The sequence below is a fragment of the Somniosus microcephalus genome, chromosome 4 (genome assembly GCF_052327205.1).
Source record: "Somniosus microcephalus isolate GS21.2 chromosome 4, FLI_Smic_1.0, whole genome shotgun sequence".
Taxonomy (NCBI): Eukaryota; Metazoa; Chordata; class Chondrichthyes; order Squaliformes; family Somniosidae; genus Somniosus; species Somniosus microcephalus.
In genome coordinates, this window is record NC_140990.1 from 11,907,129 (window position 1) to 11,935,024 (window position 27,896).

The 27,896-nt window shown below is 46.2% G+C and overlaps 1 protein-coding gene and 1 pseudogene across 2 annotated transcripts in view; both read left to right on the forward strand.

Annotated features, from left to right (window-relative positions):
• LOC147118294 (proteasome activator complex subunit 1-like) overlaps positions 1-27,896 on the forward strand; it is a 1,298,587-nt gene that overhangs the window by 409,202 nt on the left and 861,489 nt on the right. The window lies entirely within an intron of this gene.
• Positions 1-27,896, forward strand: part of LOC147118302 (uncharacterized) — a 174,760-nt pseudogene that overhangs the window by 92,816 nt on the left and 54,048 nt on the right. Inside the window, exons 4-5 of the transcript XR_015077898.1 lie at positions 16,503-16,810; positions 16,895-17,073. The product of XR_015077898.1 is annotated as an uncharacterized LOC147118302 (transcript). The remainder of the gene's footprint in view (positions 1-16,502; positions 16,811-16,894; positions 17,074-27,896) is intronic.

Consider the following 27,896-nt stretch of genomic DNA (forward strand, 5'->3'; position numbering starts at 1 on the left):
TAAATCGATTCCCCAACACTTTACTTTACCCGGCCGCTGATTCCGCCTCTTCCCCGGGCCCGGCCTTCCTTCTTCTCCCCGGAGGCCCCGCGCAGGCGCACTGGCAGCCTCGTTTTGTGGTGGGGCCGAATGAGCATGCGCGGCCCCGCCTCTCCACATTTAAAGGGACACCCACCCCCTCCACATTTAAACGGACACCCACCCCCTCCACATTTAAAGGGACACCCACCCACTCCACATTTAAAGGGACACCCACCCCCTCCACAATTAAAGGGACACCCAGCCCTTCCACATTTAAAGGGATACCCACCCCCTCCACATTTAAAGGGACACCCACCCCCTCCACATTTAAAGGGACACCCACCGCCTCCACATTTAAAGGGACATCCACCCCCTCCACATTTAAAGGAACTCCCTCCCCTCCTCTCATGTCCTCTACTGTGGAGGAGGAATTCCTGGAGAGTTTACGGGATGGTTTCCTAGACCAATATGTCGAGGAACCAACCAGAGATCAGGCCATCTTAGACTGGGTATTATGTAACGAGAAAGGATTAATTAGCAATCTTGTTGTACGAGGCCCCTTGGGTCGGAGAGATCATAATATGATCGAATTCTTCATTAAGATGGAGAATGAACTTGTTGACTCAGAGACTAGGGTCCTAAATTTAAATAAAGGAAACTACAATGGTCTGAGGAGCGAGTTGGGAAGGATTGATTGGGGAATGTCACTCAAAGGGTTGATGGTGGATAGGCAATGGCAAACATTCAAAGACTGCATGGCTGAACTACAGAATTTGTTCATCCCAGTTTGGCATAAAAATAAAACAAAAAAGGTGACTCAACCGTGGCTAATAAGGGAAATTAGGGATAGCATAAGATCCAAGGAGAGGACATACAAATTGTCCAGAAAAAGCAGTAAACCTGAGGATTGGGAGCAGTTTAGGATTCAACAAAGGAGGACAAAGGGATTAATTAAGAAGGGGAAAATAGAATATGAGAGTAAGCTTGCAGGAAACATAAAAACTGACTGTAAAAGCTTTTATAGATATGTGAAGAGAAAAAGAACATGAGAACATAAGAAGTAGGAGCAGAAGTAGGCCATACGGCTCCTCAGGCCTGCTCCGCCATTCAATAGGATCATGGCTGATCCGAACCTAGACTCACGTCCACTTCCCTGCCCGCTCCCCGTAACCCCTAATTTCCTTATCAGTTAGGAAACTGTCTATCTCCGTTTTAAATTTATTTAATGTCGCAGCTTCCACAGATATCTGAGGTAGCAAATTCCATAGATTTACCACCCTCTGAGTGAAGAAGTTTCTCCTCATCTCAGTTTTGAAACGGCAGCCCCTTATTCTAAGATTATGCCCCTTAGTTCTAGTCTCACCCATCAGTGGAAACATTCTCCCTGCATCCACCCGATCAAGCCTCCTCACAATCTTTTATGTTTAGATAAGATCGCCTCTCATTCTTCTGAATTCCAATGAGTAGAGGCCCAACCTACTCAACCTTTCCTCATAAGTCAACCCCCTCATCTCCGGAATCAACCGAGTGAACCTTCTCTGAACTGCCTCGAGAGCAAGTATAACTTTTCTTAAAGATGGAAACCAAAACTGTACGCAATATTCCAGGTGTGGCCTCACCAGTACCCTGTATAACTGAAGCAAGACTTCCCTGCTTTTATACTCCATCCCCCTTGCAATAATAGCCAAGATTCCATTGGCCTTCCTGATCACCTGCTGTACCTGCATACTAACCTTCTGTGTTTCATGCACCAGGACCCCCAGATCCCTTTGTTCTGTAGCACTTTGCAGTTTCTCTCCATTTAGATAATAACTTGCTCTTTGATTTTTTCTGCCAAAGTGCATAACCTCACACTTTCCAACATTATATTCCATCTGCCAAATTTCTGCCCACTCACTTAGCCTGTCTATGTCCTTTTCCAGGTTTTTTATGTCCTCCTCACTCACTGCTTTCCCTCCCATCTTTGTATCGTCGGCAAACTTGGATATGTTGCACTCGGTCCCCTCCTCCAAATCGTTAATATAGATTGTAAAGAGTTGGGGTCCCAGCACAGACCCCTGCGGAACACCACTAGTTACTGATTGCCAACACGAGAATGAACCATTTATCCCAACTCTTTGTTTTCTGCTAGATAGCCAATCTTCCACCCATCCCAGTATGTTACCCAAACTCCTGTGATTTTTTATCTTGTGCAGTAATCTTTTGTGTGGCACCTTGTCAAATGCCTTTTGGAAGTCCAAATACACCACATCCACTGGTTCCCCTTTATCCACCCTGTTTGTTACATCCTCAAAGAATTCGAGCAAATTTGTCAAACATGACTTCCCCTTTATAAAACCATGCTGACTCTGTCCGATTAAATTATGCTTATCCAAATGTCCTGTTACTGCTTCCTTAATAATGGACTCCAACATTTTACCAACCACAGATGTTAAGCTAACTGGTCAATAGTTTCCAGCCTTTTGTCTACCTCCCTTTTTAAATAAGGGTGTTACATTAGCAGTTTTCCAATCTGCTGGGACCTTTCCTGAATCCAGGGAGTTTTGGAAAATTACCTCCAATGCATCCGCAATCCCCACCACTACCTCTCTCAAGACCCTAGGATGTAAGCCATCAGGTCCAGGGAATTTATCCGCCTTAAGTCCCATTATCTTACCGAGTACCATCTCCTTAGTGATTTTAATCGTGTTTAGCTCCTCCCCCCCCCCCATAGCCCCCTGTTTGTCCAGTGTTGGGATATTTTTAGTGTCCTCTACTGTAAAGACTGATACAAAATATTTGTTCAGTGTTTTTGCCATCTCCATGTTCCCCACTACTAATTTCCTGGTCTCGTCCTCCAAGGGACCAACATTCACTTTAGCCACCCGTTTTCTTTTTATATAGCTGTAGAAACTCTTGCGATCTGTTTTTATATTTTTTGCTACTTTACTTTCATAATCTATCTTCCCTTTCTTAATTAATCTTTTAGTTATTCTTTGCTGGCTTTTAAATGCTTCCCAATCTCCTATCCTCCCACTAGATTTGGCTACTTTATATGCCCTTGTTTTCAGTCGGATACTATCCTTTATTACTTTACTTAGCCACGGATGGCTGTCTTTTTTTTAATCCCCTTTTTCCTCAGTGGAATATATTTTTCTTGAAAGTTGTGAAATATCTCCTTGAATGTACACCACTGCTCATGTACTGTCTTACACCTTAATCTATTTTCCCAGTCCACTTTAGTCAACTCTGCTCTCATACCTTCATAGTCTCCTTTATTTAAGCTTCGTATGCTAGTTTGAGATCCAACTCTCTCACCCTCCAACTGAATTTGGAATTCAACCATGTTATGGTCACTCATTCCAAGGGGATCCTTTACTAGGACATTTTTTATTAATCCTGTCTCATTACACAGGACCAGATCTAAGATTGCCTGCCCCCTGGTTGGTTCAGTAACATACTGCTCAAGGAACCCATCCCTAATGCACTCTATGAACTCTTCCTCAAGGCTGCCCTGCCCAATTTGATTTATCCAGTCAATATGACAGTTGAAATCTCCCATGATTATAGCTGTTCCCTTATTACAAGCCCCAACTATTTCCTGATTTATACTCTGACCAATAGAGTTGCAACTGTTAGGAGGTCTATAGACTACGCCCAATCGTGACTTTTTCCCCTTATTATTCCTTATTTCCACCCAAACCGTTTCACTATCCTGATCCTTTGACCCAATATCATTTCTCACTATTGCAGTGATTCCATCCTTTATTAACACAGCCACCCCACCTCCTTTTCCTTCCTGTCTGTCCTTCCTAATAGTCAAATACCCCTGGATGTTTAGTTCCCAGTCATGGTCACCCTGCAGCCATGTCTCCGTAATGGCCACCAGATCATACCCATGTGTAGTTATTTGTACCGTCAACTCGCCTATTTTGTTACGAATGCTGCGTGCATTCAGATAAAGAACTTTTAAATATGATTTGTGACAATTTATTCCTGCTTTCACCCCCTTTACTACTTTATCTTTATCTTTCTATATTCTGTCCCTTCCTGACACGCTCTGGTTTTTAATTCTCCCACTGCTAGCTTGCTCTATTGCCTTCTCCGCTGACATTTTTATTTTTCGCTCTCTTGAAACCTCCCCCCCACTAATTAGTTTAAAGCCCTCTCTACAGCCCTAGTTATTTGATTCACCAGGATTCTAGTCCCAGCACTGGCCAAGTGAAGTCCGTCCCAACGGAGCAGCTCTCTCCTGTCCCAGTACTGGTGCCAGTGTCCCAAGAAGCAAAACCCATATCTCCCACACCAGTCTTTGAGCCACGCATTTAACTCTCTGATTTTATTTACCCTAGCCAAATTTGCTCATGAGGGCAGGTACAGCACAGGTTAAATACAGAGTAAAGCTCCCTCTACACTGTCCCATCAAACACTCCCAGGGCAGGTACCGCACAGGTTAGATACAGAGTAAAGCTCCCTCTACACTGTCCCATCAAACTCTCCCAGTGCAGGTACAGCACGGGTTAGATACAGATAAAGCTCCCTCTACACTGTCCCATCAAACACTCCCAGGGCAGGTATAGCACGGGTTAGATACAGAGTAAAGCTCCCTCTACACTGTCCCATCAAACACTCCCAGGGCAGGTATAGCACGGGTTAGATACAGAGTAAAGCTCCCTCTGCACTGTCCCATCAAACACTCCCAGGGCAGGTACAGCACGGGTTAGATACAGAGTAAAGCTCCCTCTACACTGTCCCATCAAACACTCCCAGGGCAGGTACAGCACGGGTTAGATACAGAGTAAAGCTCCCTCTACACTGTCCCATCAAACACTCCCAGGGCAGGTACAGCACGGGTTAGATACAGAGTAAAGCTCCCTCTACACTGTCCCATCAGACACTCCCAGGGCAGGTACAGCATGGGTTAGATACAGAGTAAAGCTCCCTCTACACTGTCCCATCAAACACTCCCAAGGCAGGTGCAGCACAGGTTAGATACAGAGTGCCAGCCGTGGCTCAGGCGGCAGCACTCTCTCCTCTGAGTCAGAAGGTTGTGGGTTGAAGTCCCACTCCAGAGACTCGAGTCTAAAACTCTGTGCTGCCCCTGCAGTGCAGTGCTGAGGGAGTAAAGCTCAGTGCAGAGTAAAGTTCCCACTGCACTGCTCCACGAACAGGCCTGAGCCCCAAAATCAGAAAAGCGCCCTCTGCTGCATTCCACTTGTCTCAGCAGCGGGAGAAGCAGGCGGCGGAAGTCCCGCCCCTCGGACACCCCGATTGGTTGGAGGACCCGCCGCCACCTCAGTCCTCCAAGCTCCGCCCGCTCTCTCCCTATTGGTCGGAGCTCCCGTCAGTCACCGCCGTGGAGTTGATGACGTGCCCCAGTGCGGCTCCCTGCAGAAGACAAGGGGCTGCGGCCGATCAATCGCTCCGCTCGGTGCCGGGAGGGCGCTGGAACGGTGCGGTTTGTAATTTTTTTTAATTTATCTCCCTGCCCGCGCTTCTCTCCGCTATATATCAAAAACCCTGATTAAACTCATTTTCCGCCGGTGAACCGGACTCTCGCGGATGCCCGGGCCTTCCCCAGAATGCGAGGCCCTGCGCATGTCCGGTAGCTGCTTAACTTCGGGAGCGGGGCCCAGCGGCGCATGCGGAGTAGGAGGAGGGGCGGGGCCTGTTCAGAGGGGGTGGATGATTGACAGGGGCCCAGGGGGTCTGCTGAGCATGCGCGGTGCGGGACGGGCGCCTGTGGAGCAGGAGAGGCCGGGGCCATGGTGCGCATGCGCGGGGTCAGCTGCAACTTTAGAGTCACAAAGAGACCGAGTGTCTTCAAATCTCTCCCCTCCTCTTCTAATTTCCTGTAAAACCAGTTTATAAAAGTCATCACTGAAAGTACATAGAAGATAGGACCCGGGCCCAGGGCCTGATTGACGGGAGCTTCCGACCAATAGGGAGCGAGTGGGGCGTGGCTGGAGGAGCGAGCCGGCGGCGGGTCCTCCAACCAATCGGGGAGCCTGAGGGGCGGGACTTGCGCCGGCTGATTGGGACAGAGGAGGCTGACGGGAGATTTAATTTAAATGAATTTAATTTCCCGCCTGCTCCAACCGCCCACCCTGCAACGTCACGACGTCGCCGGCGTGCACGGACTGACACTGAGCTCTCCACCAATGAGCAAGGGGAGGCGGAGCCTGGAGGAACGACCGAGGGGGTTTGGTCCTCCAACCAATCGCGGCGGAGGAGGCGGGACCTGGGATCGGCCTGCCGCCATTTTGTAAAGCGGCCTGGTCAGAATCTGTGATCCTGGGAAAGTTTATTTTTAATGTTCCCTTCACATTTTACAGCTCAAACTAATTTTATTTTACAGAAGATACTTGTTTTAAACATAGAAACATAGAAGATAGGAGCAGCAGTAGGCCATTCGGCCCTTCGAGCCTGCTCCGCCATTCAATGAGATCATGGCTGATCATAAAAAAAGCAGTTTGTTTTTAAATTGATGGAACAGAAACAAGAAACCCTGTGGAGCAAATGTGAGTAAAAATATTTTTTCTCTCTGAATTAATTTTTTTAATATTAATTTTCTGCGTTTTTAATTATTAATTTCAAGCACTTTATTAAGAGAAATATGGGAGTGGTGGGGGTTCTCTTAAAGGGACAGGGACTCTCTTTTTCTGTGTGATTTTCATTAAAGGGACCGCGTCCCCGTGGATGACTGATTTTAAAGGGACAGCGTCTCCCTTTTTATATAATAATGTATATATGTAAGAGACTGACATTTAAAGTAGGGCTAATCCCCTGCTCCCGTGAGTGCTTAGCGAGAAATCAGGTGCTGTTTGCACTCGCCCCCTCCCAATTTTCTGCCAAGGGACAGAAAGCAGAGAGTAGTGGTGAACGGTTTCTTTTCAGACTGGAGGGAGGTAAACAGTGATGTTCCCCAGGGGACGGTATTAGGACCAATGTCCCCTCTAATTTTTTTTGAGGTGTGTGGCCTCTTTAACGGGCTGCACGGCCCATTCAAACTTCGGCGCATGCGCGTTTATTCCATTTATAGGGCGGTGAACCGGCTGCGCGGGACCTCCAGACCGCTGCGTGGCCGCGCAACTTAACGTGAACATTGATTCGGACCACTGCTTTTTTTGATGTATATTAATGACCTGGACTTGGGGATCCAGGGCAAAATTCCAAAATTTACAGATGACACGATACTCGGAAATGTAGCAAACAATGAGGATAGTAACAGACTTCAGGAGGCTGTAGCCAGACTGGTGAAATGGGCAGAAACGTGGCAGATTAAATTTAATGTAGAGAAGTGTGAAGTGATTCATTTTGGTAGGAAGAATGAGGAGAGGCAATATAAACAAATGGTCCAGTTTTAAAGAGGGTGCAGGAACAGAGAGGCCTCGGGGTGTATGTACACAAATCTTAGAAGGTGGCAGGACAAGTTGAGAAGGCTGTTAAAAAAGCAAACGGGATCCTTGACTTTATTAATAGAGGAATAGAGTACAAAAGCAAGCAAGTTATGTTAAGCCTTTATAAAACACTGGCTAGGCTTCCGCTGGGCACCACACTTTAGGAAGGATGTCAAGGCCTAAGAGAGGGTGCAGAAGAAATTTACGAGAATGGGACCAGGGATGAGGGACTTGAGTTACGTGGAGAGACGGGAGAAGCTGGGGTTGTTCTCCTTAAGCAAAGAAGATTAGGAGGAGATTTGATAGAGTTGTTCAAAATCAGGATGGATTTTGAGAGAGTAAATAAGGAGAAACCGTTTCCAATGGCTGAAGGGATAGAAACCAGATTTAAGGCGATTGGCAAAAGAGCCAGAGGTGACATGAGGAAACAGATTTTTACACCAAGTTGTTGTGATCTGGAATGCGCTGCCTGAAAGGGCGGTGGAAGCAGATTCGATATTATAATTCAAAAGAGATTGAGATAAATACTTGAAGGGAAAACATTTACATGGCTTTGGGGAAAGAGCAGTGGGAGTGGGATTAATTGGATCGCTCTTTCAAAGAGCCGGCACAGGCACGATGGGCCGAATGGCCTCCTTCTGTGCTGTATCATTCTATGATGCTGTTCTACACAGACACACACACATACAGTCAGACAGACACACAGACACAGATACTCACTAAAATACAGTCAGACACACACATTTTTTCTGCATTAACTTTTATTATTAATTTCAAAGACTTTAAGAAAAAGGTGGGAGTGGTGGGCAGCGGGCTCTTAAAGGGACAGGGACTCTTCTTTTCAAAGTGGTATTCATTAAAGGGTCCGAGTCCCTCCTTGCCTGTGGAGGACCAATTTTAAAAGGACAGCATCTCGAAATCGGGTGCTGTCTGCATGTGAACCACCTCCCAATTTCCTGCCAAGCGATCCCTGCGGGCACCACTCCACTCTAGGAGTGGCTCCTAGAATCATACAGCACAGAAGGAGGCCATTCAGCCCATCGTGCCTGTGCCGGCTCTTTGAAAGAGCCCTCCATTTAGTCCCACTCCCCTGCTCTTTCCCCATAGCCCTGAAAATTTTTCCCCTTCAAGTATTTATCCAATTCCCCAGTGAACGTTATTATTGACTCTGCTTCCACCGCCCTTTCAGGCAGCGCATTCCAGATCACAACAACTCGCTGCGTAAATAAAATTCTCCTCACCTCGCCTCTGGTTCTTTTGTCAATGACCTTAAATCTGTGTCCTCTGGTTACCGACCCTCCTGCCACTGGAAACAGTTTCTCCTTATAAGCTACAGCTATACAAAGCCCTGGTTAGACCCCAGAGAGTGACAGAGTCATAACGGCACAGAAGGAGGCCATTCAGCCCATCGAGTCCGTGCCGGCTCTCTGTAGAGCAATCCAGTCAGTCCCATTCCCCCGCTCTATCCCCGTAGCCCTGCAAGTTTATTTCCCTCAGCTGCCTATCCAGTCTCCCCTTGAAAACATTGAGTGTCTCCGCTTCCACCACTTCCGTCGGCAGTGAGTTCCAGGTCATCACCACTCGCTGCGTAAAAAGGTTTTTCCTCACATCCCCCCTGTATCTCTTGCCCAAAACATTAATTCTGTGTCCCCTAGTCCTTGTACCATCAACTAGTGGGAACAGCCTTTCCCCGTCTAGCCTATCCAAACCCGTCAAATCACCCCTAAACTTCCTTTGTTCTAATGAAAACAAATCCAGCTTCTCCAACCTGTCCTTGTAGCTAAGATCCCCCATCCCCAGAACCATTCTGGTAAATCTCCTCTGCACCCTCTCAAGGGCCTTCACATCCTTCCTAAAGTGTGGTGACCAGAACTGGACGCAATACTCCAGTTGTGGCCTAACCAGTGCTTTATAAAGGTTCAGCATCACTTCTCTACTCAATTTATGAAGCCCAAGATCCCATATGCTTTGTTAACCACTCTCTCAATATGTCCTGCCACCTTCAGGGACCTACGCACAGTAACTCCCAGGAACTCCCTGGAGCACTGTGTACAGTTCTGGGCACCGCACCTCAGAAAGGATATACTGACCTTGGAAGGAGTGCAGCACAGATTCACCAGAATGTTACCCGGGCTCCAAGGGTTAGATTATGAGGAGAGATTACATAAACTAGGCTTGTGTTCCCTGGAATCTAGAAGGTTAAGGAGTGATTGAGGATTTTAGGATTTTGAAAGGAATTGGTAGAGTAGATAGAGAGAAACTTTTTCCGCCAGTGGGGCAGTCGAGGACAAGGGGACATCACCTTAAAATCAGAGCCAGGCCATTCAGGAGAGAAGTTGGGAAACACTTCTTCACACAAAGGGTGGTAGAAGTGTGGAACCCTCTCCCACAGAAAGCAGTCGATGCCAGCTCAATTAATCATTTTAAATCCCAGAGCCATAGATTTTTGCTAGACAAGGGAGCAAAGGGATATGGAGCCAAGGCAGGTGGGTGGAGTTAAGACACAGATCGGCCATGATCTCATTGAATGGCGGAACAGGCTGGAGGGGCTGAATGGCCTCCTCCTGTTCCCATGCTCCTATTTACTCTATCAAAACCCTTCATGTTTTGAACACCTCTATTAAATCTCCGCTGCACCTTCTCTGCTCCAAGGAGAACAATCCCAGCTTCTCCAGTCTCTCCACGTAACTGAAATCCTCTGTGTATTTGTCGTGGTGCAGCAGGCTATAGCAAACAGCTTTCTTAAGAACATAAGAAATAGGAGCAGGAGCAGGCCATTCGGCCCTTCGAGCCTGCTCCGCCATTCAATAAGTTCATGGCTGATCTTCTACCTCATCTCCACCTTCCCGCCCGATCCCCATATCCCTTGATTCCCCATGAGTCCAAAAATCTATCGATCTCAGCCTTGATTATACTCGATGTCTGAGCCTCCACAGCCCTCTGGGGCGGAGAATTCCAAAGATTCACAACCCTCTGAGTGAAGAAATTTCTCCTCATCTCAGTCCTAAATGGCCGACCCCTTATTCAGAGACTGTGACCCCTGGTTCTAGACTCCCCAACCAGGGGAAACCGTCTCCCAGCATCTACCCTGTCGAGCCCTGTAAGAATTGTAGATGTTTCAATGAGATCACTTCTCATTCTTCAAAATTCATGGGAATATAGGCTTAGTCTCAATCTCTCCTCATAGGACAATCCCCCCATCCCAGGAATCAGTCTGATGAACCTTTGTTGCACTCCCTCTGAGGCAAGTATGTCCGTCCTTAGGTAAGGAGACCAAAACTGTACACAATACCCCACAAGGGTGTGTGCTGAGCCCCCTCCTCTACTCCCTCTTCACCCACGACTGTGTGGCTGTTCATGGTTCCAACACCATCATCAAGTTTGCGGATGATACCATGGTAGTAGGCCAGATCACCAACAACGATGAGTCAGCCAACAGGGAGGAGGTCCAGCATCTCGTGAAGTGGTGCGCCGATAACAACCTGGCCCTTAACATCAAGAAAACCAAAGAAATCATTGTGGACTTCAGGAAGTCTAAAGGCGGAAGTCACACCCCCATCCACATCCATGGGGCTGTGGTGGAAAGGGTGGACAGCTTTAAGTTCCTCGGAGTCCACATCACGGAAGACCTCTCCTGGTCCCTCAATACCTCCTCTCTGGTGAAGAAGGCCCAACAGCACCTATATTTCCTAAGGAGGCTGAAGGGATGTAACCTGTCACCCCTGATCCTCTCTAACTTTTACCGCTGCACAATAGAGAGCATCCTGACGAACTGTATCACAGTATGGTATGGCAGCTGTAGCTACTATGACCGGAAAGCCCTGCAGCGGGTAGTCAAAACTGCCCAACGCATTACCGGCACCCGGCTACCGACCATAGAGCACATATACCAGAAACGCTGTTTACGGAGGTCACGGACCATCATCAAAGACCCTACCCACCCCAGCCACAGTCTGTTCGCCCTCCTGCCATCTGGGAGACGCTACAGATGCATTCGCACCTGAACGACCAGATTTAGGAACAGCTTCTTTCCCAGGGCTGTCATCCTACTGAACTCCACAAATAAACTCTAAAGCCTGCACATCTGCCAATGCACTTTATTATGGTTATGTTTATGTTAATGTATTACAAGCCAAATGAATGTTGAATGTTTAAATGTCTTAATCTAAATGTACACTCTCGGGAGCCGCAAGCCTACGTTTCGTTGTACTGCACTTGTGCACTAACAATGACAAAGTCGATTATTATTATTATTATTATTAGGTGTGGTCTCACCAAGGCCCTGTATAATTGCAGTAAGACTTCTTTACTCTTATACTCCAATCATAAGAACATAAGAAGTAGGAGCAGGAGTAGGCCATACGGCCCCTCGGGCCTGCTCCGCCATTCAATAGGATCATGGCTGATCCGAATCTAGACTCACGTCCACTTCCCTGCCCTCTCCCCGTAACCCCTAATTCCCTTATCTGCTAGGAAACTGTCTATCTCCATTTTAAATTTATTTAATGTTGCAGCTTCCACAGCTCTCTGGGGCAGCAAATTCCATAGATTTACTACCCTCTGAGTGAAGAAGTTTCTCCTCATCTCAGTTTTGAAAGGGCAGCCCCTTATTCTTAGATTATGCCCCCTAGTTCTAGTCTCACCCATCAGTGGAAACATCCTCCCCGCATCCACCCGATCAAGCCCCCTCACAATCTTATATGTTTCGATAAGATCGCCTCTCATTCTTCTGAACTCCAATGAGTAGAGTCCCAACCTACTCAAACTTTCCTCATACGTCAACCCCCTCATCTCCGGAATCAACTGAGTGAACCTTCTCTGAACCACCTCGAGAGCAAGTATATCTTTTCTTAAATATGGAAACCAAAACTGCACGCAGTATTCCAGGTGTGGCCTCGCCAATACCCGGTATAACTGCAGCAAGACTTCCCTGTTTTTATACTCCATCCCCCTTGCAATAAAAGCCAAGATTCCATTGGCTTTCCTGATCACCTGCTGCACCTGCATACTAACTTTTTGTGTTTCATGCACCAGGACCCCCAGATCTCTTTGTACTGTAGCACTTTGCAGTTTCTCTCCATTTAGATAATAACTTGCTCTTTGATTTTTTCTGCCAAAGTGCATAACCTCACACTTTCCAACATTATATTGCATCTGCCAAATCTCTGCCCACTCACTTAGCCTGTCTATGTCCTTTTGCAGGTTTTTTATGTCATCCTCACTCATTGCTTTCCCTCCCATCTTTGTATCATCGGCAAACTTGGATATGTTGCACTCGGTCCCTTCCTCCAAATCGTTAATATAGATTGTAAAGAGTTGGGGTCTCAGCACTGACCCCTGCGGAACACCACTAGTTACTGATTGCCAGCCCGAGAATGAACCATTTATCCCAACTCTTTGTTTTCTGTTAGATAGCCAATCTTCCACCCATGCCAGTATATTACCCTCAATCCCGTGATTTCTTATCTTGATCAGTAATCTTTTGTGTGGAACCTTGTCAAATGCCTTTTGGAAGTCCAAATACACCACATCCACTGGTTCCCCTTTATCCACCCTGTATGTTACATCCTCAAAGAATTCGAGCAAATTTGTCAAACATGACTTCCCCTTCATAAAACCATGCTGACTCTGTCCTATTAAATTATGTTGATCCAAATGCTCTGTTACTGTTTCCTTAATAATGGACTCCAACATTTTGACAACCACAGATGTTAGGCTAACTGGTCTATAGTTTCCAGCTTTTTGTCTACTTCCCTTCTTAAATAAGGGTGTTACATTAGCAGTTTTCCAATCTGCTGGGACCTTTCCTGAGTCCAGGGAGTTCTGGAAAATAATCACCAATGCATCCACAATCCCTACCGCCACTTCTCTCAAGACCCTAGGATGTAGGCCATCAGGTCCGGGGGATTTATCCACCTTAAGCCCCTACAATCCTTTTGTAATAAAGACTAACGTACCATTTGCTTTCCTAATTGCTTGCTGCACCAACGTGTTAAGATGAGAAATGATAAAGGCAAGAAGTCACTTGTGGGAGTGGTGTACAGGCCCCCTAACAGTAACCACATGGTAGGATGGCGTATAAAGGAAGAAATAATGGGAGCTTGTCAGAAAGGTATGGCAATAATCATGGGGGATTTTAATCTACATATAGACGGGAAAAATCAGATGGGCAAAGGTAACCTAGATGAGGAGTTCATAGAATGTTTTCGGGATAGTTTCTTATAACAGCACGTTCTGGAGCCAACCAGAGAGCAGGCTATACTAGTCCTGGTATTGTGCGATGAGATAGGATTAATTAATGACTTCACAGTGAAGGTGCCCCTAGGTAGCAGCGATTTATAATATGATTGAATTTTACATTCAGTTTGAGGGAGAGACGAGTGGGTCCAAGACTAGTATTTTAAACTTAAATAAGGGCAATTATGAGGGCATGAAAGCAGAGCTAGCTAAAGTGAACTGGCAAATTAGGTTAAGGGATAGGTCAATAGAGTTGCAGTGGCAGACATTTAAGGGGATATTTCAGAATACACAGAATAGATACATTCCAGCAAGAAAGAAAAATTCCAAGGGGAGGACCCACCATCCGTGGTTAACTGAAAAAGTTAAAGATAGTATCAAACTTAAAGAAAAAGCATATAATTGTGCAAAGATGGCTGGCAGGTCAGAAGATTGGACAGAATATAAAAAACAGCAAAGAATGACTAAAATATTAATGAGAGAAAAATTAGAGTACCAGAGAAAGCTAGCTAGAAATATAAAAACTGATAGTAAGAGTTTCGATAGATATTTTAAAAAGAAAAGAGTTAACAAAGTGAGCGTTGGTCCTATAGAAAGTGAGACTGGGGAATTAATAATGTAAAATAAGGAGATGGCAGTTGAATTGAACAGGTATTTTGCATCGGTCTTCACTATAGAGGATTCAAGTAACATCCCAGAAATAGCTGTAAATCAGGAAATGGAAGGGAGGGAGGAACTGAAGAAAATTACAATCACCAGGGAAGTGGTACTGAGCAAATTGTTGGAGCTGTGGGCTGACAAGTCCCCGGGTCCTGATGGACTTCATCCTAGGGTCTTAAAAGAAGTGGCTAGTGAGATAGTTGATGCGTTGGTTTTAATTTGCCAAAATTCCCTAGATTCGGGGAAGGTTCCATTAGATTGGAAAATAGCGAATGTAACTCCTTTACTCAAAGGGAGGGAGACAGAAAGCAGGAAACTACAGGCCAGTTAGCTTAACATCTGTCATCGGGAAGATGTTAGAAGCTATTATTAAAGACGTTATAGCAGGGCACTTGGAAAAGTTCAAGGTAATCAGGCAGAGTCAACATGGTTTTGTGAAAGGGAAATCATGTTTAACCAATTTATTGGAGTTCTTTGAGGAAGTAACATATGCTGTGGATAAAGGGGAACTGGTGGATGTACTGTACTTAGATTTCCAGAAGGCATTTGATGAAGTGCCACATCAAAGGTTATTGCGGAAAATAAAAGCTCATGGTTTAGGGAGTAACATATTGGCATGGCTAGAAGATTGGCTAGCAAATAGGAAACAGAGAGTAGGCATAAATGGGTCATTTTCTGGTTGACAAGATGTAACGAGTAGTGTGCCACAGGGATCAGTGCTGGGACCTCAACTTTTTCCAATTTATATAAATGACTTGGATGAAGGGACCGAAGGCATGGTTGCTAAATTTGCTGATGACGCAAAGATAGGTAGGAAAGTAAATTGTGAAGAGGACATAAGGAGGCTACAAAGGGATATAGATAAGTTAAGTGAGTGGGCAAAGATCTGGCAAATGGAGTATAATGTGGGAAAATGTGAAGTTGTCCATTTTGGCAGGAAGAATAAAAAAGAAGCATATTATCTAAATGGTGAGAGATTGCAGAGCTCTGAGATGCAGAGGGATCTGGGTGTCCTAATGCGTGAATCGCAAAAGGTTAGTATTCAGGTACAACAAGTAATCAGGAAAGCTAATAGAATGTTATTGTTTATTGCGAGGGAAACTGAATACAAAAGTAGGGAGGTTATGCTTCAGTTATACAGGGCATTGGTGAGACCACATCTGGAGCACTGTGTACAGTATTGGGCTCCTTATTTAAGGAAGGATGTAAATGCATTGGAAGCAGTTCAGAGAAGGTTTACTAGACTAATACCTGGAATGGGTGGGTTGTCTGATGAGGAAAGGTTGGACAGGCTAGGCTTGTATACGCTGGAGTTTAGAAGAGTAAGAGGTGACATGATTGAAACATATAAGATCCTGAGGGGTCTGGACAGGTTGGATGTGGAGAGGGTGTTTCCTCTTGTGGGAGAATCTAGAACTAGGGGTCACTGTTTAAAAATAAGGCATCACCCATTTAAGACAGAGATGAGGAGAAATGTTTTCTCACAGACGGTCGTGAGTATTTCGAACTCTCTTCCTCAGAGGCCGGTGGAAGCAGAGTCTTTGAATATTTTTAAGGCAGAGGTAGATAGATTCTTGATAAGCAAGGGGTGAAAGGTTATCGGGGGTAGGCGGGAATGTGGAGTAATCAGATCAGCCATGATCTTATTGAATGGCGGAGCAGGCTCGAGGGGCCGAATGGCCTACTCCTGCTCCTAATTCGTATGTTCGTATGTAACCTGTGCAGCAGCTAGGGCCTGAAAATCAACTGCAATGCCCCTGGGCTGGGAAAGGGGGACATGAGGCAACATTCTCCCTCTTACCCCTTTCTAAACTCCTTTTGCAGGGTTTTAGAAGTGGAGCATTTACAGACAGGAAGCTCAGACTAAACATCACTTCAAGATCAGACAGTCACTCGATTCATCAGGACCTGATTCAATCGCTCCCCCAATCTGCTGGCACACCAGCGAGTTCACACTGATGAGAGACCTTTCAAATGGTCTGAGTGTGGGAGGTCCCAGGACCTGAAGAGACACCAGCTGGAGAGAGCAGGAGAGATTATGTTCACCTGCTCAGTGTGTGGTAAGGGATTCAGTCGGTCCTCTAATCTGCTGGCACACCAGCGAGTTCACACTGAGGAGAGGCTGGTGAAACATTCCAACTGTGGGAAAAGCTTTAAAAGGTCCCAGGAGCTGAAGGGACACCAGCTGGAGAGAGCAGGAAAGAGGCCATTCACCTGCTGCGTGTGTGGGAAGGGATTCACTCAGTCATCCGACCTGTTGAGACACCAGCAAGTTCACACCGGGGAGAGGCCATTCACCTGCTCCGTGTGTGGGAAAGGATTCACTCGGTCATTCCATCTGTTGAGACACCAGCAAGTTCACACCGATGAGAGACCATTTAAGTGTTCTGACTGTGGGAAGAGCTTTAAAAGCTCTGGGGATCTGAAAGAACACCAGCGAGTTCACACTGGGGAGAGGCCGTTCACCTGCTCCGTGTGTGGGAAGGGATTCAATCGGACATCCAATCTGTTGAGCCACCAGCAAGTTCACACTGATGAGAGACCATTTAAGTGTTCTGACTGTGGGAAGAGCTTTAAAAGCTCTGGGAATCTGAAAGAACACCAGCGAGTTCACACTGGGGAGAGGCCGTTCACCTGCTCCGTGTGTGGGAAGGGATTCACTTGGTCATCCCATCTGTTGAGACACCAGCAAGTTCACACTGATGAGAGACCATTTAAGTGTTCTGATTGTGGGAAGAGCTTTAAAAGCTCTGGGGAACTGAAAGAACACCAGCGAGTTCACACTGATGAGAGACTATTTAAATGTTCTGACTGTGGGAAGAGCTTTAAAAGCTCTGGACATTTGACGGCACACCAGCTTGTTCACACTGGGGAGCGGCTGTTCACCTGCTCAGTGTGTGGGCAGGGATTCACTCTGTCCTCGAGATTGCTGGCACACCAACAAGTTCACACCGGGGAGAGGCCGTTCACCTGCTCCATGTGTGGGAAGGGATTCACCTGGTCATCCAACCTGCTGAGACACCAGCAAGTTCACACTGATGAGAGACCATTTAAGTGTTCTGACTGTGGGAAGAGCTTTAAAAGCTCTGGGGATCTGAAAGAACACCAGCGAGTTCACACTGGGGAAAGGCCGTTCACCTGCTCCGTGTGTGGGAAGGGATTCAATCGGTCATCCCATCTGTTGAGACACCAGCAAGTTCACACTTCTGTAGCTGGGGCGACATGAACATGGAATGGATGAATGTTTTAGAAATTCTTGTACTGCTGTTTAATCTTTAAGACTGTTGTGCTGATGATTCCCTTCGATTGACTGTTCATGGTGTTACATAGAATGTACAGCACAGAAACAGGCCATTCAGCCCAACTGGTCCATGCCGGTGTTTATGCCCCACACCCACCCTACTTCAATTAACCCGATCAACACATCCTCCCATTCCTTTCTCCCTTGTGTGGCTTTCTCATAAATCCATCTATGCTGTTCATCTCAACCACTCCCTGTGGTAGCGAGTTCCCAATTCTCACCACTCTCTGGGTAAAGAAATTTCTCCTGAATTCCCTACTTGATCTATCAGAGACTATTTTATATTGATGGCCCCTTTAAATATGATGAGATTCTGTTAAGCTGACCAGTATATTGTACTTTGTCTTTTTCTGATGAATGAAACATTACTGAGCCCCTCTATCCGTGTTATGGGATGAAGTGCCAGACAAGTGAAGGCACAACGTCTGGGTGTGAATCTAATAATAACCTCACGGACCGTATAGGTGTGATAACCAGACGGGCTTGTGGTTTTAATCTGGTCACAGATGGACTAAATTCCCTGAATTAGCAGGAGTTCAGGAGGCGGTCAACAGATGGGTCCAAACAATTCCATTTCCTGAGCGGTAACCAAGCTTGTGTATAAGAACAGGCCACTTAAGCTGTTGTCAGTTGGAACAGACTCGAGAAGATCGCGCACGAATCCACTGTACTTCTATTCTCCAGATTGAGGGAATTATCACCTGATCTGTGTTATGCAGCGCTCTTAATAAAGCCTGGAGAGACAATTTGTGTTCTTGTGAGCTTGATTATCTGGTGTCCGAAACCCTGGGACTCCCGATCATTTGAGTCAACCTCAGTGTGTGGAAATGGATTCCCTGGTGTATCCCACCCGCTGACACACCAGAGTGTCCACATTGTGACTGCGGTGGGTCGATTCCACTGTTTCCGATGCCTTTAATCACATCCAGGACTGAACCATTCAGGCAACTGAGGCTTGTTAATGTTAAGAGCTCCCAATAACTGGGCTGGATTTAAAGATTATTCCCTGTTCTCTCAGTACCCGTGTGCAGAGAGAAGCTGATGTTATAGAATCATAGAACACAGTGGGATGCCTTTCGGCCCATCGTGCTGCTGCTGGCTCTCTGAAAGAGCGATGCAATTAGTCCCACTACCCTGCTCTTTCCCCACAGCCCTGCAAATTTCTGCCTTTAGTATATATCCAATTCCCTTTTGAAAGTTACTATTGAATCTGCTTCCACCTCCCATTCAGGCAGTGCATTCCAGATCATCACAATTTGTTGTGTAAAAAAAAGTCTCCTCATTTCCTCTCTAGATTCTTTTGCCAATGATCTGAAATCTGTGTCCTCTCGTTACCGACCCTCCTGCCAGTGACAACAGCTTCTCCTTGTTTTCTCGATCAAAACCCCTCATAATTTTGAGCACCTCGATCAGAGCTCCACTTAACCGTCTCTGCTCCAAGTTATATTGCCATTGTTTTGTGAATTGTTGCTGTGATCGAGGTGCTGGATGTCCATGCCTGGGGAATGGGACATTCTATCCTCGTGAGCACCGAGTGTCAGCATCCAGCAATCTCTGGTCAGGGACTGTCTTTTTAAACTGCCTCACCTGAGCTTTTTGACTCCCTGATTTCATTATTAAACATTTCAGAGTTTTTGCAGAGTGACCAAGGCTAAACAGATAAATATGAGGTATTACATTTTGGTAGGAAGAATGGGGAGGTCACTTATCACTTGGAGGGTGCGAGCCTAGGTGGGGTAGAGGAGCAAAGGGATCTCGGAGTACAAATACACAAATTACTAAAAGTTGCGACACAGGTTAGCAAGGCCATAAAAAATCAAACCAAGCACGAGGTTTGATTTCTAGAGGTATAGAATTGAAAAGTAGTGAAGTTATGCTAAACCTGCATTGAACCTTGGTGAGACCACACTTAGAGTACTGCGTACAGTTCTGGTCACCATATTATAAAAAGGATATAGAGGCACTGGAGAGGGTGCAGAGAAGATTTACAAGGATGATACCAGAAATGCGAGGGTATATATATCAAGAACGGATGAACAGGCTGGGTCTATTTTCTCTTGAAAAAAGAAGCCTGAGGGGTGACCTAATAGAGGTCTTTAAAATTATGAAAAATGTTGATAGAGTGGATACAGAGAGAATTCGCTGCTCACGATGTGGTCTCCTCTACATTGGGGAGACCAAACGCAGATTGGGTGACCGCTTTGTGTAACACCTCCATTCAGTCCGTAAGGGTGACCCCGAGCTTCCGGTCGCCTGTCATTTTAATTCACCGCCCCATTCCCACTCAGACCTCACCATCCTCGGGCTCTTGCATTGTTCCACGGAAACCCAGCGTAAGCTCGAGGAACAGCACCTCATCTTCCGATCAGGCACTTTACAGCCTTCCGGACTCAATATCGAGTTCAACAATTTAAGATCATAACCTCGGCCCCTATTACATTTTTATATATTTTTTATCCACCCCTTTGTTTTGGCCCTTCCCCCTTTTTCTCTCTCCCACATGGCAGCTGTCTCTCATTCTGCCAGAACATTTCACACTTCACACTGCATCCATTTAATAAACATCTCGAGCCGTCTTTTGTCTCTTTACTAGTCCTATCTTCACTTCTCTTTTGTTCTTTCATCCCCATTTCCCAGCCCCCAAACTGGCCTTTTAATCTGTTTCATTTCCTGTGTTTCCTCTCAGTCCTGACGAAGGGTTTCGACCTGAAACGTTGACTCGATTTCTCTCTCCACAGATGTTGCCTGGCCTGCTGAGTTTTTCCAGCATTTTCTGTTGCTCAGCACACACCCTGGGCCCCTGTCAATCATCCTCCCCCGCGCGTGCGCGCTGGGCCCCTGAGCTCCAGGCTGCCGCGCGGGGCTTTCTTTGTAAAGTCGGTGTTGGTGAAGAGCCGCAATCAGTGAGGGACAGTGAGTTTTCCCCCAGATCCGATTGAGATCAGAGTGGGGGAGAGAATAAAGGGGAATCCAAACCTGAGAGTCCGTGGATGCGGGCCCCAAGCGGAGCTTCTTCAGTTTGGCGGAGCGCACCCGTAAGACAAAGGTCCTCTACCAACCTGCCCCTGCCACACAGTGCTGCCCCCCGATTATCAAAATCCACGACAAGGCCTTGGACAATGTGGACCACTTTCCATACCTCGGGAGCCTACTGTAAACAAGGGCAGACGTCGATGACAACGTCCAACACCGCCTTCAGTGTGTCAGTGCAGCCTTCGGTCGACTGAGGAAGAGAGTGTTTGAAGACCAGGACCTCAAACCCGGTTCTAAGCTCATGGTCTACAGAGCAGCAGTGATACCCGCCCTCCTGTATGCCTCAGAGACATGGACCATGTACAGCAGGCACCACAAAGCAAAAAATAAACCCTTTTCAATTTAATTTAAAATAAGACAATACTTTAGAAAATATGATTAAATATAAAATAAATATTCACAACCTCCGCCTTTTTACTTCAGACACACCCCTCCTCCAGCATTCATCTGTGTGAAAGGCTTAGATGGTGCGGAATTCTTCAAATGCATCCAGGAGAGCTTTTTGAGGCAGCATGTAGAAAGTCCTACAAGAGAGGGGGCGGTACTGGACCTAATTCTAGGGAATGTGGCCGGGCAAGTGGTAGAAGTGTCAGTAGGAGAGCATTTTGGTGACAGTGACCATAATTCGGTGAGATTTAAGGTAGTCATGGAAAGGGACAAAGATGGACCAGAAATAAAGGTTCTAAATTGGGGGAAGGCTGATTTTAATATGATAAGGCAGGATCTGGCCAAAGTGGACTGGGATCAGCTACTTGTAGGAAAATCCACATCAGAGCAGTGGGAATCTTTCAAAGGAAATTGAGAGAGTATAATGGCAACATGTTCCCGTAAAGGTCAAGGGTGGAACCAACAAGCCCAGGGAACCCTGGATGTCAAGGGATATATGAGAATAGATTAGGGAAAAAAAGGGAGGCTTTTGGCAGATATAAAGGACTAAAAACAGTGGAAGCCCGAGAGGAGTATGGAAAGTGCAGGGGGGTACTTAAAAAAGAGATTCAGAGAGCAAAGAGGGGGCATGAAATAACACTGGTGGGCAAAATAAAGGAAAATCCTAAGGTGTTTTATAAGTATATTAAGGGCAAGAGGATAACCAGGGAAAGAATAGGGCCCATTAGGGACCAAAGTGGCAATCTGTGTGGAGCCGGAAGATGTGGGTGAGGTTTTAAATTAATATTTTGCATCTGTGTTCACTATAGAGAAGGATGATGTAGGCATAGAAATCAGGCAGGGGGATTGTGATATACTTGAACAAATTAGTATTGAGAGGGAGAAGGTACTAGTGGTTTTAGCGCGCTTTAAAGTGGATAAATCCCCAGACCCTGACGGGATGTATCCCAGGCTGCTGGGTGAGGCAAGGGAGGAGATTGCAGGGGCTCTGACACAAATTTTCAGAACCTCTCTGGCCACAGGGGAGGTGCCAGAGGACTGGAGAACAGCTAATGTAGTACCATTATTCAAGAAGGGTAGTAGTAGGGATAAACCAGGGAATTACAGGCCAGTGAGCCGAACATCAGTGGTAGGGAAATTATTGGAAAAAATTCTGAGGGACAGAATTAGTCTCCACTTGGAGAAGCAAGGATTAATTAAGGATAGTCAGCATGGCTTTGTCAGGGGGAGATCATGTCTAACCAATTTGACTGAATTTTTCGATGGGGGTGACTAGGTGTGTGGATGAGGGCAGTCCAGTTGATGTAGTCTACATGGACTTCAGTAAGGCTTTTGACAAAGTCCCACATGGGAGACTGGTCAAGAAGGTAAGAGCCCATGGGATCCAGGGCAATTTGGCACATGGGATCCAAAATTGGCTTAGTGGCAGGAGGCAGAGGGTGATGGTCGAAGGTTGTTTTTGTGACTGGAAGCCTGTGTCCAGTGGTGTACCACAGGGTCTGGGTCCTTTGCTGTTTGTAGTGTACATTAATGATTTAGATATGAATGTAGGAGGTATGATCCGTAAGTTCGCAGATGACACGAAAATTGGTGGAGTGGTAAATAGCGAGGAGGGAAGCCTCAGGCTACAGGAGAATATAGACGGGTTGGTTGGATGGGCAGAACAGTGGCAAATGGAATTTAACCCTGAAAAGTGTGAGGTGATGCATTTTGGGAGGACTAACAAAGGAATACACAATGAATGGTAGAACCCTAGGAAGGACAGAGGATCAGAGGGACCTTGGTGTGCATGTACATAGATCCCTGAGGGCAGCAGGACAGCTAGATAGGGTGGTTAAGAAGGCATATGGGATACTTATATTCTATGCCTCGGCTAATGAAGGCAAGAGCAGGGAGGTTATGATGGAGCTGTACAAAACGCTATTTAGGCCACAGCTGGAATAGTGTGTGCAGTTCTGGTTGCCACACTATAGGAAGGATGTGATTGCATTAGAGAGGGTGCAGAGGAGATTCACCAGGGTGTTACCTGGGCTGGAGCGCTTCAGCTATGAAGAGAGACTGGACAGGCTGGGGTTGTTTTCCTTAGAGCAGGGAAGGCTGAGGGGGGACCTGATTGAGGTGTACAAAATTATGAGGGGCATAGATAGGGTAGATAGAAAGGAACTTTTCCCCTTAGTAGAGGGGTCAATAACAAGGGGGCATAGATTCAAGATAAGGGGCAGGAGGTTTAGAGGGGATTTGAGGGAAAACTTTTTCACCCAGAGGGTGCTTGGAATCTAGAACTCACTGCCTGAAAGGGTGGTAGAGGCAGGAACCCTCACAACATTCAAGAAGCATTTAGATGAGCACTTGAAACGCCATAGCATACAAGGCTACGGAACAAGTGCTGGAAAATGGGATTTGAATAGACAGGGCTTGATGGCTGGCGCGGACACGATGGGCCAAAGGGCCCCTTTCTGTGCTGTATAAATCTATGGTAGCACTCTAGCCTCTGAGGCATAAGGTTGTGGGTTCAAGTCCCACTCCAGAGAATTGAGCATAAAAATCCAGGCTGACACTCCAGTGCAGTACTGAGGCACTGTCAGAGGTGGCGTCTTTTGGATGAGACATTAAACTGAGGCCCTGTCTGCTCTCTCAGGTGGATGTAAAAGATCCCATGACACTATTTTGAGAAAGAAAGACTTGCATTTATATTGTGCTTTCATGACCAGCAGACATCTTGAAGTGCTTTACAGCCAATTAAGTACTTTTGAGGTGTATTCACTTGTAATGTGGGAAAGAGCAGGGGAAATATCCCCGGTGTCCTAGCCAATGTTTATCTCTCAATCAATGTAACAAAAGGATAATAGCAAAATACTGCGGATGCTGGAAATCTGAAATAACAACAGGAAATGCTGGAAACACTCAGCATGCCAGGCAACATCCGTAGAGAGAGAAACAGAGTTAACAAAAAGATAGATTATCTGGTCATTATCACATTGCTGTTTGTGGGAGCTTGCTGTGTGCTATTTGACTGCCACATTTCCTACATTACAACAGTGACTACACTTCAAAAGTACTTCATTGGCTGTAAAGCACTTTGGGTCGTCCGGTGGTGGTGAAAGGTGCTATAGAAATCAGGCCATCTTAGACTGGGTATTATGTAACGAGAAAGGATTAATTAGCAATCTTGTTGTACGAGGCCCCTTGGGTCGGAGCGATCATAATATGATCGAATTCTTCATTAAGATGGAGAATGAAGTAGTTGACTCAGAGACTAGGGTCCTCAATTTAAATAAAGGAAACTACGATGGTCTGAGGAGCGAGTTGGGTAGGATTGATTGGGGAATGGCACTCAAAGGGTTGACGGTGGATAGGCAATGGCAAACATTCAAAGACCGAATGGATGAGCTACAGAATTTGTTCATCCCAGTTTGGCATAAAAATAAAACAAAAAAGGTGACTCAACCGTGGCTAACAAGGGAAATTAGGGATAGCATAAGATCCAAGGAGAGGACATCTAAATTGGCCAGAAAAAGCAATAATCCTGAGGATTGGGAGCAGTTTAGGATTCAACAAAGGAGGACAAAGGGATTAATTAAGAATGGGAAAATAGAATATGAGAGTAAGCTTTCAGGGAACATAAAAACTGACTGTAAAAGCTTTTATAGATATGTGAAGAGAAAAAGATTGGTGAAGTCAAGCGTAGGTCCCTTGCAGTCAGAATCAGGGGAATTTATAATGGGAAACAAAGAAATGGCAGACCAACTAAATTCATACTTTGGTTCTGTCTTCACAAAGGAGGACACAAATAACTTCCCAGAGATGCCGGGGAACATAGGGCCTGATGAAAGCGTGGAACTGAAAGAAATCAATATCTGTAGGGAAATGGTGTTAGGAAAATTGATGGGACTGAAGGCCGATAAATCCCCAGGGCCTGATAATCTACATCCCAGGGTACTTAAGGAAGTGGCCCTAGAAATAGTAGATGCATTGCTGGTCATCTTCCAGAACTTGATAGACTCTGGAACAGTACCCATGGATTGGAGGGTAGCTAATGTTACCACACTATTCAAAAAAGGTGGCAGAGAAAAAGCGGGGAATTATAGACTGGTAAGCCTGACATCGGTAGTGGGGAAAATGCTAGAGTCTATTAAAAAAGATGTAACAGCAGAGCACTTAGAAAGCAGTGACTGGATCGGACAAAGTCAACATGGATTTACAAAAGGTAAATCACGCTTGACTAATCGACTGGAATTCTTTGAGGATGTAACTGGTAAAATAGATAAGGGAGAACCAGTGGATGTGGTGTATTTCGACTTTCAGAAGGCATTCGATAAGGTCCCACATAAGAGATTAGCGTGCAAAATTAAGGCACATGGGATTGGGAGCAAGGTATTGACTTGGATAGAGAACTGGTTGGCGGACAGAAAGCAAAGAGTTGGAATAAACGGGTCGTTTTCCGAGTGGCAGGCAGTGACTAGTGGGGTACCGCAAGGATCGGTCCTAGGACCCCAGCTGTTCACAATATATATTAATGATCTGGACGAGGGAATTGGATGTAATAACTCCAAATTTGCAGACGACACAAAGCTGGGTGGGAGGGTAAGCTGTGAGGAGGATGTCGTGAAACTCCAGTATGATTTGGACAGGTTGGGTGATTGGGCAGAAACATGGCAAATGCACTATAATGTGGATAAATGTGAGGTTATCCACTTTGGTGGCAAAAACAGGAAGGCAGATTATTATTTGAATGGCAATAGATTGGGAGAAGGGGAAGTGCAAAGAGACCTGGGTGTTCTTGTGCACCAGTCACTGAAGGTAAGCATGCAGGTGCAGCAGGCGGTTAAGAAGGCAAATGATATGTTGGCCTTCGTAGCAAGAGGGTTCGAGTACAGGAACAAGGATGTGTTGCTGCAGTTGTACAGGGCCTTGGTGAGACTGCACCTTGAGTATTGTGTGCAGTTTTGGTCGCCTTACCTGAGGAAGGACGTTCTTGCCATGGAAGGAGTGCAGCGAAGATTCACCAGGCTGATACCTGGGATGGCAGGAATGACGTATGAGGAGAGATTGTGTCGATTGGGCTTATACTCACTGGAGTTTAGAAGATTGAGAGGGGATCTCATCAAAACCTATAAAATTCTGTCAGGCCTGGACAGACTAGATGCAGGAAGGATCTTTTGGATGGCCGGGGAGTCCAGAACCAGGGGTCATAGTCTAAGGATAAGGGGTAAGCCATTTAGGACTGAAATGAGGAGGAATTTCTTCACCCAGAGAGTGGTGAACCTGTGGAATTCTCTGCCACAGAGGGCGGTGGAGGCCAGTTCATTAAATATTTTCAAGAAAGAGTTGGATATATTTCTTAAGGCTAAAGGGATCAAGGGATATGGGGAGAAGGCAGGGACCGGGTACTGAATTTGGATGACCAGCCATGATCTCATTGAATGGCGGAGCAGGCTCGAAGGGCCAAATGGCCTACTCCTGCTCCTATCTTCTATGTCTATGCCTATGTCTAAGTATTTCTTTCTTCACTGGTCTCACCAGCGACCTCTTCTGGCTGATGGTTGATTGACAGACGATAGTCTGCGCATGTGCACAGGGAGTGGCGGTTTGGGTCGAATGCGGCACAGCGACCCCTCCCGGTCACCAAGGGCAACAACCGTGCATGCCCAGAGGAGACCAACCGCCCTCCCCCACTCGGAGCTGCGCCTGCGCACTCGGATCTTGCCGGACGGAGTCGGCGCGGGGCATTCCGGGGAAAGGCCTTGGTGTCGGGTCCAGAGTCGCGATTGGTGACGCAAAGTGAGTTTTCTCTGCTCCGATTGGGTGAAGAATCGCGCGGGGTGGGGGGGGAGGGGTGGATCGGGAGAGAATAAGAACATAAGAACATAAGAAATAGGAGCAGGAGTAGGCCAATCGGCCCCTTGAGCCTGCTCCACCATTCAATAAGATCATGGCTGATCTGATCCTAACCTCAAATCTTCTATCACTCTGCATCCACCCGAACCCATGTGATCTCCCGGGAGAGGCGAAAAACCAGATAAAGACCCAATGGCCAATTTGGGAGAAAAAAATCTGGGAAATTCCTCTCCGACCCATCTAGGCGATCGAAATTCTTCCAGGAGATCACTCTGTCCCTATATTTTCTACAGTACTTACCTTCTGTAAAGGCGATCTCCACCCCAGCCAGGAACAGGAATAAAACCATCTCCTGAAATCTAACACAGAATTAGAACACAGTAGGAGCAGAACCAGGCGACATGGCCCCTGGGCCCACTCTGCTACCCACAGGGCCATGACCATTCTGAACCTAGACTCATGTCCAATTTCCTGCCCACTCCCCGTAACCCTTAATTCCCTTTACTTCTAGGAAACTATCTATTTCTGTTTTAAATTTATTTAATGATGTAGCTTCCACAGCTTTCTGGGGCAGCAAATTCCACAAACCTACCACCCTCTGAGTGAAGAGGTTTCTCCTCATCTCAGTTTTGAAAGAGCAGCCCCTTATTTTAAGATTATGCCCCCTAGTTCTAGTTTCACCCATCATTGGGAACATCCTCACCGCATCCACCCGATCAAGCCCCTTCACAATCTTATATGTTTCAATAAGATTGCCTCTCATTCTTCTGAACTCCAATGAGTAGAGTCCCAATCTACTCAACCTCTCCTCATATGACCACCCCCTCATCCCCGGGATTAACCGAGTGAACCTTCTTTGTACTGACTCGAGAGCAAGTATGTCTTTTCTTAAGTATGGACACCAAAACTGTATGCAGTATTCCAGGTGCGGTCTCACCAATACCTTGTACAACTGCAGCAATACCTCCCTGTTTTTATATTCCATCCCCCTAGCAATAAAAGCCAACATGCCATTGGCCTTCTTGACCACTTGCTGCACC